The 15,133-nt window shown below is 43.4% G+C and overlaps 1 protein-coding gene across 1 annotated transcript in view; it reads right to left on the bottom strand.

The window, feature by feature from the left end:
- The window catches only part of LOC307028837 (inactive dipeptidyl peptidase 10-like), a 500,108-nt gene that overhangs the window by 412,325 nt on the left and 72,650 nt on the right, over positions 1-15,133 (bottom strand). The window lies entirely within an intron of this gene.

Here is a 15,133-nt window from a genome sequence, read left to right as displayed (position 1 = left end):
AAGGTTATTGACTGTAAAAGGAGCAGATAAACCTGTAAAATAACAGTGTTTCACTGCTGAACTTTAAGTTCTGTCACTTTATTGAAGGTGCTTGACCGTAATAATTTAGGATAAAACTGTAAAATAACAGTGTTTCACTGCTGAACTTTAAGTTCTGTCACTTTATTGAAGGTGCTTGACCGTAATAATTTAGGATAAAACTGTAAAATAACAGTGTTTCACTGCTGAACTTTAAGTTCTGTCACTTTATTGAAGGTGCTTGACCGTAATAATTTAGGATAAAACTGTAAAATAACAGTATTTACATGCTTATCTCTAAATGATGTCCGTAATAAATAAGGGGAGATACCTGTAACATAACAGTGTTTCTCTGTAAAGGAAATTAATTATATTTACTGTGAATTTACGTTTTTTTCCCAATATTGTAATTAGGGTATTTCACTGTAATTTGACGGTAAGTTTTGGAATCACAGCTGCCAGACTTTTTACTGTTTTTTTACAGTTTTGTTTTTTTACAGTTCACATGCCTTAACCTTTTCCCCTGCCAATACAGTTTATAAGAAACACTTAGATCAATCTGCAACTGTCACAGATCCCCGCCCCCCCCCCCCCCCCCCCCCCCCCCCACCAGAGGTATGAGGGGCTGCACCCCGAAGTAGGGCTTTAGGTTGACCACATTGATAGTGTCCATTTTCTTGTTTTGGTCGTTCCACTTTATCTAGTAATTGATAGAGCCTAATTTTCTCACCACTGTAGCTGGACCCGACCATTTAGGCGCAAGCTTTGCTGAGAAGTTCTCTGATGCTTTAGAGAGTGGGTGAGTGCGGACCCAGACCAGGTCTCCCAGCGGGAGTTGTGCACCTCTCCTGTGGGTATTATAATACTTGGCTTGTCTGGCTTGGCATACTCCAACTCTCTTTTTTACTTGTTCCACCATTTTTTGTTGTCTTTCCAGTAGCGTATATGTAGGTTGATGAGGTGGAGGTGGAGGGCTGATCAACCTCTCCAGTGGGCCTTTCATGGAGCTTCCGATTGCCAGGACTGCAGGTGTTTGCCCCGTTGTCTCATGATAGGCAGCATTGACGGCAAAACGAAATTCCCTGATCCACTGATCCCAGTTCTTATGTTGTGTCCCCACATAAGAAGCAATCATCGTTTTGATGGTCCGGTTGGACCGTTCCGTGAGATTGGCTTGAGGATGATAGCTGGTGGTGAACCTTTTTGTGACTCCCAAGGATTTGCATAGGTTGGCCATTTCATGGCCAGTGAACTGCGCTCCCCAATCAACCAACTCACGTGGGACACCGAAACGGGTGAAGATCTCATCTTTCAAGACGGCGACAATCTTGTGAGTTTTGCTGTCTTTTAGGGGAAACATCTCAACCCACTTTGTGAAATAATCCACAACCACGAGGAGAAAGCAATTGCCTTTTTTAATGCGGGGAAAAGGTCCCATAAGATCAATCCCCAGCTTTTCCCAGGGCTCCTCCACAGGGGTAAGCTGCATGAACCCCGCTGGTTTTTGATTATCCGCTTTGTAGGCCTGGCAGGTGTTACAACACTTTACATGGGCCCACACATCCTTACTAAGAGACTGCCACCAGGCCACCTCAAGGATCTTAAGAAGAGTCTTAAGTCTGCCCAGATGTCCACTCAGGGGATGGTTGTGGAAGTACTCCAGAAAAGATGTTACTTGACTCTTGGGAACCACTAGCTGATATTTATCTCCCCCTACTCTCACAGGCGACCGCCGATACAGAATACCCTGTAACACAGTGTACCCTATCCTATCTGGCTTACGAATGGCAGCAGATTGTTTTGCCATGTCACTGATTTCAGGGTCCCGTTCCTGGGCCTCCCGTATGTCTGATAGAGTGGTTGGTAAGTCGAAAGTACAGTGAGACGTGTTTTGAGGCAACATACGCATCAGGTACTATGTTGTGCAGGCCTTTTCTGTATTGGACCCTAAATTGAAATTGCTGGAGTCGTAAGATCCACCTAGTCAGCCGGGAAGAGGTCTTCGGACAGTTGAAGGCCCAAGTCAGAGCAGCATGGTCTGTGTATACAGTGAATTATTTTCCCTCAAGAAAATGTCGCCACTTTTCAACAGCCCATAGCTAGACATTCCTTTTCTGATGTGGAGTAGTAACACTCGGCTCTTCTCAATCCCCGTGAAGCATAGGCTATCACCTGCTCCCCTTCCTCAGTAGCTTGGACTAAGACTGCACCAAAACCGGCGTCACTAGCGTCTGTGCGCACCTCAAAACGAATTGAGTGGTTAGGTTGTGTTAGGATGGGAGCACTGACCATAGCCTGTTTCAAGTGTTCAAAGCTTTGCTGGCATTCTTCGCTCCATATCCACTCCACCGCTTTCCTTGTCAGGCGATGCAAGGGAGCTGCCATATCTGCAAAGTGGGAAATGAATTTGTGGTACCATCCCACAAGTCCCAGAAATCTTTTCATTGACTTGATATTTGTAGGAGTAGGATATTCTTTCACTGCCAGTGTTTTCTCTGGATCCACCTGAACCCTTTTCTCAGACACTATATGGCCAAGGAACTTTAACTCTTGCTGGAAGAAATGGCATTTCTTCAGATTGAGTGTTAAATTCGCCTCATGAAGTCTCTTCATCACGCCGTTTAAATCATTGAGGTGCTGTTCTTGTGAGGGTGAAAAGTTGATTACATCATTAATATACACAAAGCAGATTTTTCCCCTCAGCTCCCCCAGGACCTTTTCCATCAATCGCTGGAAAGATGCACCGGCGTTCTTCAGCCCAAATGGCATGCACTTGAACTGGTAGAGGCCTATCGGTGTGATTACTGCTGTCTTGGCCTTGCTTTCCTCTGACATTGTCACTTGCCAGTAGCCTGATTTTAGGTCAAGGGTACTGAAAAATGAGGCTCCATGCAATGACTCCAACAACTCATGAATAAGTGGCATAGGATATGCATCTTGCCGAGTCTTAGCATTTAGAGGTCGAAATTCAACACAAAATCTTGGGGACATGTTTTGGCACCAAGACCACTGGGGATGCCCAGGCTGACTGTGACGGTTCAATAATGCCATCCCTAAGCATCTGCTCTACCTGGTCTATTATGATCTGACGCTTGTGGGGTGATACCCTGTATGCTTTGCAGCGCATTGGAACCTCGTCTGTAGTAAATATCTTGTGCTCTTCTACCTTAGTTTTTCCTAAACTGCCTGAACGCACCATTGGCCAAGCCTTCAATATTTCTCTAACCCCTGGTGGATGAGCTGAAAAATCTGGGGCAGTCTCTTCTTGAACAGGAAATGACTTGGATAGCGGAAGTGCCATTATGAGACTAACACTGGGGTGAGCTGCCGGGATCTCAGCAGGTTGAGAAAGGAATTAATAGAACACGTAATCCCTTGGCCCCTTTACTCCATATGTTCGGTCTCCCAGGTTAATAATGGTTGAGGTCTTGGTTAGGAAATCCAAGCCTAGAATGATGGGGAATGCCAGGTTGTTGTCATCGATTATGTATGTTTCCAGCGACCACATCATGTCATGCCAGCCGTAGAGTAGCTGTACCTTTCCTAAGGCTCCATGGCATGTCTTCCCGTCAGCCAAAGCAAAGCTTTGATTCTCACTGGGCTTCAGTTGCCCCCCTTTCCGGACTACATCCAGCCATTGGCTGTGCCACATTAGGGAATATGTACATGCCGTGTCAAAAACAGATTTACACTGCATTCCTCTCACCTCTACGGGGACATGTTGGAGATTTACTGGATTTCTCTTTCCTCTCTGCACTATGGTCACTACATCAGCAGGTTTCTTAGCGCTCCACTTTTCCTGTGGCCTTTTCTTCAATTTCTCTTTTGCTTTTTGTTGATCCACTTTTTCCCAATATTCTTTTGCAGCTGTGCAATCTTTTTCCACTAATGTGCCTATTGACACCAGTTGGTCCACGGTTCTGACAGTGCCCGGTAGGCAACCAGCTATTCTGGGATTACAGTTGTTGAGTATTTTCCTCACCAACTCCGCCTCGGTGATATCGGATTTCCATCGTAGACAAAGGGCTCGGTAATCATAGGCAAAATCCCTCAAACACTGTTTGGGTAACTGCACCATATCCCTCAATTTCTCCTCCACTTCCATGAGGTAAACAGGAGGTAGGAAGGCTGCATGAAAAGTTTATTTGAATTCTGGCCAGTTGTGTACTGTGCTTTTTGCTACACACCACCAACTATGCGCTGGCCCCTTAAGAACCCCAGATAAAGCCCCTATTAGCTCTGCATCTGTTAATGGCCTAACTTCAAATAATGTTTCACAGCGATCCACAAAGTTCAAAACCTCTCCAACCTCCCTGGAACCACCAAAAGAGGGGAACTCCATATGAATGACAGGCTTTGAATACACCACCGGCGTACTGGTTGGATGGCGGTAGACTGCTCCTACAGGTGTGATGGGGTTTATATTGTCAATGACTCCTGGTGGTTGTCCCAGCAGAAGTAGATCAGTGAATGATGTCATGCCGTGTGGCGCAGCATCAATAGTATCAAGTTCTCTTCTGGCAATCTCTGCTCGGCCGACAGAAACCCCAGCAGAGGGAACTGAATGAGTAGGAGTGGGATTTATAATATGAGGACCCGACACCTGAGTGTCAGTACCAAGAGAAGGAGCATGGGTGTGGGAGGCACTAATAAGAGGTGTTGGAGCTAGAGTGGTGCGACCATAAGACGTCTGAAAACTAGCACCAGCACTGACAAAGGGCCTATGGACAGCAGGGAGGCTGGCGCGCTTCAGCCTTTGAATTTCTGCCTTCCATTTTTCATCACGCCTTTGTAAACAGTCCAACAGTTTCTCTTCAAAGTTTTTCAAAGTTGACATAACATGATGCTCCAGTGCTTCAACATTCTTATTCACGAAGCCTCTGATGCTATCTTCTCGGTTTAGCGCATTATTAACTGAATCTCTAAAATCAGCCTCAAGGGAGTTAACTCTCTCTATAACTATTCCCAAGTCTGTGGAGAAAGATGCAAGAGCAGGATATGCATGGTAAGATGTACTATCCCAATCTCTTATACTTTCCTCCTGCTCTGCATCAGCTATATAAAGAGAACCAATCAAAGAGGTAATATCAGTAATAGATTTACTTCTTGTTATCCATGCATCACCTCTGTTTTCATGGTGTTGCCCACTGGTCTTCTGTACTATATTACCTTCTTCAGACTCATTCTCTTCTAATTGTGCTTCCATATTCTGTTGTACATTTTCTTCAGAAGCCATTGCTTGACTAAGGTTATTTTACACAAGTACAGAACACGCTTTTCTTTTCTCATCCAATCAATACAATTCAACACATATGCTTGTAGTGTCTCAGTAATTGTACAGGATATTGCTATACTATTTCTCATGTTTACTTCTACACATTAATATCTGATTTGTAAAACATCACAGACAGAAAGGTATGTCCGTCATTTAATGGTAAGCTATTTAAATTGTGATTCCATAGATGTGTCTCCCATCACCCAAATCCCCTGACTATTCTCTCACTCAAATCAGTAATATCTTTAAAAACGTGCATTGCGGCTAAAACATCCAATCAGCGCGCTGAGGATCTTTCCTACGTCTGTTTCCGGTATTGTTCCTGTAATGAGAGTTCACATTTATGCTACATTGAAGGGTGGAATTGACTACACATCTTCAGAAACATAATTTGCTTCAGATATAACTCAAAGCAAATAAAGTATAAAAATATAAGTAATACAAATATAAAACACTGGCATGTAATTTATGTTAGAATAAATAGAATGGTTTTGAATAATAGATGAGAGTAAAATCTACGTTACTTGACGGCCCCGCCCACTTTTGGGGAAACCAACGCTGTCATTTGAACGGCGATCAAACCTGGAGGCACAGAGATCTTCTGTTACTGTCCTTTCTTCTTAGAGGAAGTACAGAAACACGTAACTCTGGATTTGTTTTAATGTTTGAGGTGCAATAAACGACACAGCAGCTTTTTGGCATGTTACAACTATTATGTTCTGCCTCGCTCATGAGAGTAACAGCTGGCGAAATTACAGCCTCGCCTACTGATTTTAATTCAACCATATATCGAGCCCGATTCTCGATTTCAAATGTGTGCTCTAAAATGATATTTATAAATGACTATTATCATTATTATACTGTAAGCAAGACAATAAATGACAAAGATATGTAGAAAATAAACATATTTAAGATACGTTCATAACAAACGTAACGTGGGAGAAAATACGATCGCTAAACGTAATTGAGAATGCAGTTTAGTTCTGTGGGAACGTCATTTTTAGGAGACAGGGTTGGACCTTTTTTGCATGAATTTATGTTTCAACCAATCAAAGAGCTTGTTGACTTATCACGAGGTTTGTCAAAGCGGACAGGCGTCGTCACAACAATAGATTGTGGGTAGTGTAGTCTCTTTGGCGCTCCACATTTCAGAGAAAAAAAGTTGTTTCTCAGAATTGAAGGGCAAAAACACAAAAGCATTGAACACAATTTAAACCTATCAATGTCGTTTAATTAACAAAGGTAATCTGGTGTTTTTGGGTTGATGAGTAGTGGAGATATCACTGTCAAATCAATCGACAGTAAGTAGAATACTTACCTCCGGGTGTACAATTCTCCGTTATCCAATGGGAATGGGCGCTCACATTGCCTTTATCAGCTGCCGACATAAACGGATGCGGAGCTTCCATGAGCGTCAAATACCGCCGCTGATGGGAATACATTGCAATCAGTTGAAAGCTCTTTGCGTCCGTTTATGAAGCTGAAGGAGCCTCGGCGCGTCCCAACTGCACGCCACGGGACCCTGACCAAGCGTCGCTCCTGGACGCTTAGGGAGGGAGAGTGTGTTGCCATTAGTGATGGGATTTATGGCTCTTTGAAGGGAGCCGGATCTTATGGCTCCGTTCCTTTCAAAGAGCCGTTCAAAAGAGCCGTTCAAAAGAGCCATTTTTTTTGGCGGGGTTACTTGGTTTGTCTGTGAAATAATCACCAGGATAATGATTGACTGTATTGCCAGACGTAATGTCAATAATCTGCTTTGTAAACACGACACAAGGTGGCGCCATATCCATGTCATTCATGTCCGTGAATGTACTACTTTGAATTTACCCTCCGTATTTGTTAAGTAAATAAAGTTGCCTTGCCTTGAATGAAATTCACGCAACTCTTAATATTAGATACTGTGTTTTTAAGTGGCGATGGAGATCATTTGTTGGCCCTGCTTTAAAGGATATTTTGCCTTTACAAATGGTGCGCTTTTTTGGTTGAAGTGCATCAAAATGCTGCTGCGTTTTCGCCTTTGGCTCATTTTCCATCCGAAAAACACGTCGTCTACCTGTCCTGTAGCCCAGTGGTTTTCAAAGTGGGGGCCGCGGCCCCCTGGGGGGCCGCCAGGGGGCGCTAGGGGGGCCTCAGAAAATTGGAGGGAAGATAAGAAAAAAAAAGGAAAGACAAAAAAAAAAATTCTAATTATTTTTTAATAAATATTTTAAATCTGATTTAAAAAAAAAAAAATCATCATTATAAAATATAATTTATAATAATGGAACATATAATTTGCCATAGTCATCTTTCTGATTGCCTACCAGTCAAAACATCGTTCACGACGTCATGTTTAGACCTGGCGGTTTGCGCCATTTATCAAGCTGCTTTGCTCCTCAAGCGAGCAAGCTAGCTAGCTCAAAATGGACAGGTTTTTGACAAAGAACAGGTCAACGGAACCGACCAACAGCCCTGCTGTGGAGGACACTGCTGCAAAAAAACCTAAGAACTCCTGGCCAATTAAAATCAGAAGGTACGAGGCAGCGTACATTAAGTATGGCTTTACAGCCATACAGAAAAATGGCCATGATTGCCCGAAGTGTGTGCTCTGTCTGGAGACCCTCTCAAACGAGTGTTTAAAACCTTCGAAACTTCAGCGTCACTTGATGCAAAAACATCCGGCAGAGGCCGAAAAAACGGCAGACTTCTTCAGACGTAAAGAGGAGCATTTGGCCAGGCAATCTGCTGCATTCACACAGCAAGCTACCGTTCCCGAGCGGGCCCTGAAGGCATCATTTTTAGCTTCATACCACATTGCTCGTGCAAAAAAACCTCACACAATCGGAGAGGATTTGCTTTTACCAGCTACCAAAGACATTGTCCGAGAATTGCTTGGCGAGGATGCTGCTAAAAAAATTGACGCTGTCCCACTCTCGGACAACACCGTCAGCCGACGGATTGGTGACATGGCGCAGGACGTATCTGCTCAGCTTTTGGAGCAGGTGAGAGCCAGCGAGTACTTCGCTCTTCAACTAGATGAGAGCACAGACATATCGAATGAGGCCAAACTGCTTGTGTACATTCGATTTATTTCCCAGGAGAGATTTGTCGAGGAAATACTGTTTTGTAAAGCACTTGAAAGAAGAACCACTGGGAAAGATATTTTTCAAGTTTTGGACGATTACATCGAGTCTAACGGATTGAACTGGGCCCACTGTGTGGGGGTGTGTTCGGACGGAGCCGCGGCAATGACCGGCAAGATCAGTGGAGTGACCGCTCTCATTAAGCAGAAAGCCCCGCATGTAGTCGCCACACACTGCATGCTCCACCGTGAGGCACTTGTCGCAAAAAGGATGGATAACGAGTTGAATCAGGTACTACAGGAGGTTGTACAAGTGGTGAATTTTATTAAAGCCCGCCCCTTGAAACACAGACTGTTTACCCTGCTTTGTAATGAGATGGGCGCCCGTTTTGAGGGGCTGCTGCTTCACTCAAACGTGCGCTGGCTGTCACGGGGCGCAGTTTTGAACCGTGTCTATGAGCTGCGGAGGGAGGTTGGAGAGTTCCTCTCTTCTGAAAAGCATCAGCTGGCAGAGCGGTTCACTGATGCAACCTGGATCCGCAAACTTGCATACATGTCAGACATTTTTCTGCATCTAAATGTACTGAACCAAAGCATGCAAGGACGTGACACTTACATACTGCAGGTGCAAGACAAAGTGCGTGCTTTTTCCAAAAAGATTATGCTGTGGTCAAACAAGCTCCAGGAGGGAGTCACAGAGATGTTCCCACTACTTCACCAGGAGCTGCTGTCATGTGATGATTTGGGCTCCATCTCTCCAATGATCCAGTCCCACCTGGAGCACCTCCAAGGATATTTTAAAGACTATTTCCCTGACCTTGAAAACACACATTTAAACTGGGTTAGGAACCCCTTTTCCCCCGGTGTCGGTTCTAGTTTGGACATAAAGTCACAGGAGGAGCTGATTGAGATGACAAACTCAGGGGATTTAAAACTAAACTTTGAGGCTCTTCCCCTGTCTAACTACTGGCTACATGTAAGAAAGGACTATCCCACCTTGGCTGACAGGGCACTGAAATGCCTTCTCCCTTTTGCAACAACTTACTTGTGTGAGTCTGGCTTTTCAACTTTAAAGGTACTCAAAACTAAACATAGAGCACGTCTACATGTGGACAATGACATGCGTATGGCACTGACAGACATTAAGCCCAGGCTTGACAGACTGTGTAGGAGCCACCAAGCCCATCCCTCCCACTAGTGTGATCACTGTCTGTCACTTCCAACACACACACACACACACACACACACACACACACACACACACACACACACACACACAAAAGAGAGGTTTGGTTTCTTTTTTCTGTTTTTGTATCATCAACAGTTTGTTGAAAGGTTTGTTATTCAGTGGGAATATAGTGTTGAACTTACAGAACCAAGTCAGTTTAATAGATTTTTTTTCTTTTTTGACTGAAAACTTTTGAAGACATAATGCAAGAAAGACACAAAAAAAAAACTCTTGCATATGTAAATATATTTTCTGTAGGGTAAAATGTATTGCAACATAGTGTCTATAATAAGAAAAACATTGTGGTGGAACAAAGATGCCCTGCCATACAAATCTTATTCTGTGTTGAAAACATATTGTTAATATTATTCTCATGCTAAACAAATGTAATAATTACAGTATTGAATAGAGAATAAAAGTAACAAAAACGTTCTTAAAGTTGATGTGTGACATATTTTGTAGCATTGTTGGTGGGTTTGCAAAGGGGGTCCCCGGCCAGAAGCTAATGATTTTTGGGGGGCCTTGGCATGGAAAAGTTTGGGAACCCCTGCTGTAGCCTACCACTTGTTATGACTTCTCTCTCGCGCGTATTCCGTTAAGACCCACCCCATCTCACTCCTCCTGCTGAAACCTACTAATAAGAGTAGGGGCGGGTCTTCACAGAATACGTTTGGGGAACAAAATCAAGCTTTTTAACAAGCGAGTGGATTTTGGCAGGCAGTGAGTGCGGACTAACAATTGAACGATAACAAGAACGGCTCTCACCAAGTACGACTCGGTTCCCCTCGTTCATACCAAAGAGCCGTTCAAAAGAATCGGCTCGTTCGCGACCGACACATCACTAGTTGCCATAGGCGGCGCGTGAGGCACAGGTTTGCGAAGGCTAAATAACTTTTTTTACCTGACGCTGCCCGCCTCCGACGTCTAAAAGAGATCAACTCAGTGTGCGGAGTTTAAATCTCTCAAGTCATATTACAGGATAAAGGAAATACAGTTTAAACTGCTGTATGCAGAGAAGACGCCGACGTGTCGCACTTATCATTCATATCACATCATCAATCAGATCATCGATCATATCATATCATAATATATACAGGGGTCCCTCAGGGCTCGGTTCTTGGTCCCCTCCTCTTCTCCCTGTACACAAACTCGCTCGGGTCTGTCATTAGCCCACATGGTTTTTCATACCACTGCTACGCTGACGACACCCAACTAATTCTGTCCTTTCCCCGCTCAGAGACCCAGGTCGTCGCACGCATCTCTGCTTGCCTAGCAGACATCTCTCGGTGGATGTCTGCTCATCACCTCAAGCTCAACCTTGACAAGACTGAACTGCTCTTCCTTCCGGGAAAAGATTGTCCCACTCTTGACCTAACAATCAACATCGGCACCTCTGTTGTTTCCCCGACTCAGACTGCAAGGAATCTGGGTGTGGTCCTAGATAACAAACTGTCCTTCACTGCAAACATCGCTGCTACAACCCGCTGCTGCAGATACACGCTTTACAACATCAGGAGGATACGTCCCCAGCTGACCCAGACATCAGCGCAGATTCTGGTCCAGGCTCTCGTCATCTCACGCCTAGACTACTGCAACTCCCTCCTGGCTGGTCTACCTGCATGTGCCATCCGACCTCTGCAGCTCATCCAGAATGCAGCGGCTCGTCTGGTCTTCAACCTTCCCAAATTCTCCCACACCACACCGCTCCTCCGCTCCCTTCACTGGCTTCCAGTAACTGCTAGAATCCACTTCAAGACACTGGTACTTGCGTACCATGCTGCGAATGGATCTGGCCCTTCCTACATCCAGGACATGGTTAAACCGTACACCCCAGCACGTGCACTCCGCTCTGCATCAGCCAAACAGCTCGCTGCACCCGCACTGCGAGGGGGACCCAAGTTCCCGTCAGCAAAAACACGTGGGTTTGCTATCCTGGCTCCAAAATGGTGGAATGAGCTCCCCATTGAAATCAGGACAGCAGATAGCTTACACATCTTCCGACGCAAACTGAAAACTCATCTCTTTAGACTCCACTTCGAGCGATAAAATTACTAACAAAGCACTTATATACTAATAAAGGGCTGGCTTTCTAAATGCCAGTTGAGTAGCACTTGAAATGTTTGGCTCTATGAAACCTGATGTACTTATATGATTCTGTTTTCTTAAAGGTTGTATCTTCCTGGTCGAATGCACTTATTGTAAGTCGCTTTGGATAAAAGCGTCAGCTAAATGCAATGTAATGTAATATGTCCTTATCTGAGTCAGCTTCTCGAGCCGTATCTGGCCGTGCAACACTTAAAGTGTCACATACTGTATGCAGAAGTATTATTTTAAGCAACACATTAAGTTGCCGAAACACTCAACTCAAATGTAATAATAAAGTCAGATCCACTCGTGTCCTAGATGGGGCAGTGATATCATAAAACTGTTAATGTGCGCTTTCAAACACTGTAGTTTATTTATTTTAACCAGTTGTTCTACATTCACCTTGCAGGTGCAACGATGTGGCTTGTATCCTGGATTATATGTTTAAGTCATGGATGTTTAAAGTTCGTATTTGTCTAATATCAGTTGACTTTTTTAGTATGACGCTGCGCTGTCAGTACACTTGTCCCTGTTTGTGATTGCTCAAATGTAGCTAACCCCGCCCATTTCACGTGAACGCGCTCTCAGCTGGAGAGAGAAACCCTGGCTTGATTTACCGAGTTGATAACCAGCCTCGTAGGACCGCTTAGCGAGATCTCGTTTGTTTGGGTTAGTAAAGATAACTCAAACATATCCAGGGTCTGTTGAACTGGCTTCGTAGTACAGGCAGGGCACAGGTGGCTGCATCGCAGCGCTAATGTCAAAGACACAAACATTATACATTATATTTTTATTTTATCAGGATGCAGTGACAAATATATTTGGGAAGCTAGCCTACAGTACCCGCCGCCCCTGGCCACATCATGTAGACAGCCAGTCACCCTCTGTGAGGCAGAGTCAGACCAACATTTGCGCAGCGTTGCGTTCACAATACATAGTACGTATAAAAAAAAATCCTCAGGCCAGCAGGCCACTTAACAGGCCAGGCCATCGGGAAACCTCCCGGTCTTCCCGATGGCCAGTCCGGGCCTGCCTACCATAGATTACCCAACAAAAATGCTCTGGCGCCGCCACTGCCAACTCGGCAAATTTGATTTAGCAGCCTTCCAGACCCTATTAGCCACATTCTTTTTAAAACATAACTAGCGACACATTTGGTGACTTATTCAGACCATCAAGGAAAATAAACAATATTTTTTACAATGATCTATGGATTCACAGATGTCTATGTAAGTCTATGGGAAACGTCACAGTCATACAAGTTTGAATTCCACAGTTGTGTGACTGTGTAACATTTGCTTCAAGGATAGGAACTAATATTTGGGGCATGGCTGAACCCCGGTCATTTGTTTCTAATAGCAGACATTAGCCTGATTAGCCCGACCAGTACACTCACTGCTGGGTTAATAAACCACATAGCTAACTCATGCTAACATATGCAGTGACATTTTGTAGAACAGCCTGCTTAATCCATTCCATACGCTTGTGTTTTGTTTTTATTAGGTTATAGAAGGGTTCAAAACCGTTTTCATCAATTTCTTAGGCATCTCCAGTACTCAAGTTGAGGGGGGGTGAGGGGGGATGGCATCCCCCCTGAAATAAAAACGGTCAAAATCATCCCTCTTCTAAAACTGCCATCCCCCCTTTCCATCCCTTATGTCATTTTATCAATGAACGTGGCACTGGTATTACTTCTGTCAGGATTCGGGAAAAGGTAGGACCCAAATGCAGTTAAAAAGGGAAGCGGGTTTCAAAACAAAAGCAAGCTTTATTTAAATAAAGCTGTTGGCATGAAAAACAAGAACAAAAAAGCATGAATCATAAACAGGTAGCATGAGATAAGTGACAAACATGGAGTGAGAAAATACAACGAACCGACATGGAGCACAGGGGAAGACAAGACTAAATACACAGAAGGGTAATCACAGGACAAGACACAGCTGGGAAGGGGAGGCAGAAACCAACCTGATCTCACCAGAATGCGTGACGACCACCACGACTCCTTAACACCGCATTGCGTGGTGGAGTCACAAACTTTGCTATATTTACGTGTCTGCACCACGCAAACAACCCCAATGTAAAGTGAATGAGGCTGCTTTGCATGTAAAGCATGCACACACGCATTTCTACAACGTCCAGCAGTGAGCTTTTATTCTATAAAACGTTTTTAAAATCTACTTTATAGCTTGTAGTAACTCACGGAAGGCTTCTTTTATATTATTTGTATTCATAATCATTTGTATTTTTCGTCAGAATGTATTATGGTGTATTAGTTACACATTTTTGTTCTCAAAAAACAGTGCATTGTGTGTAATACAACTGTGATTTTTATTAAATTAGTTAGTTTTTAAGGAAGGCAAGATCTTTAGCTGTGTCAAATAGATTGTTCCCTTTAGTTAACGTTTTTTAAAAGAACATTATATTCCGATTTGATCATGTCCCCTTTATTGTATTACGGAGAGCAATGTGAGCGTCCATTCCCATTGGATAACGCAGGATTTTACACCCGGAAGTAAGTATTCTCTTTACTCTCGATTGACTTTACAGTGATATCTGCACTACTCATCAACTCAAAAACACCAGATTATCCTTGTTGATTACACAACATTGATTGGTTTAAATTGTGTACAATGCTTTTGTAATTTCCCCCTTCGATTCGGAAAAAACTAATATTTGTTCAGTTTAGAATGGCCGAAGACACTACACCCCGAATCCTCAGCTATCGTTTGGGACTACACCATGTGCTTTGCTTGACAAACCCTGTGATTTGTCCTCAAGCTCTGTGATTGGATGTTGGAGTAGCAGTGCGCGAAGTTTACGCCGAGCGTCAAACAGCATTTTGAAATGGAATGAAATCCATCGACGGCCCACTATTCAAAACAGGAATCGAACGTCTCGCCATAGACAAAATTGGTCCTATTTTGTATTATCTGTATAATCTTTTAATATATTTTGTAAACAATTTCAATTTGCACTTAAAGCCCTGTTAAAAAAAGTAACATTGGGAATGTTAACATAAAAGATTTGTATTTGAACTGCAATAAAATGATGACAGATCAATATTTTTCTAATTTTTTCCCTCAATTTTTTCATGAAGTGTTTAATTTACATGATGATTTAATTAATCACGATACAAAATTAACCCTTTAGATACCAGTTTTGATCGTATACCAGTAACTGCTTTTTTGAAAAATACACTATAATTCAATGTTCTAAAAACAAATTTGACTTTATTATTAGTATCATCAGCTGATCCATCTGAATAATAAAGGAGGGACTGTTAACCTACAAGATTTGTACCATAGACTTCCATTATAACCACATCTTTGTATCCCCTCCCCCCCTTTAAATTAAAGTGAAAAAACGATTTTGTCCTCTGCATTTGACCCTTAATGTTAGTGGTGCCAATGCAGCCCGGGGACCGAATCCAATTCTGAGGTGCCTAGGTCAAGAGCAATGAAAGGAG

The sequence above is a fragment of the Notothenia rossii genome (genome assembly GCF_949606895.1).
Source record: "Notothenia rossii genome assembly, chromosome: 2".
Taxonomy (NCBI): Eukaryota; Metazoa; Chordata; class Actinopteri; order Perciformes; family Nototheniidae; genus Notothenia; species Notothenia rossii.
This window is presented reverse-complemented; position numbering and strand designations above follow the sequence as displayed.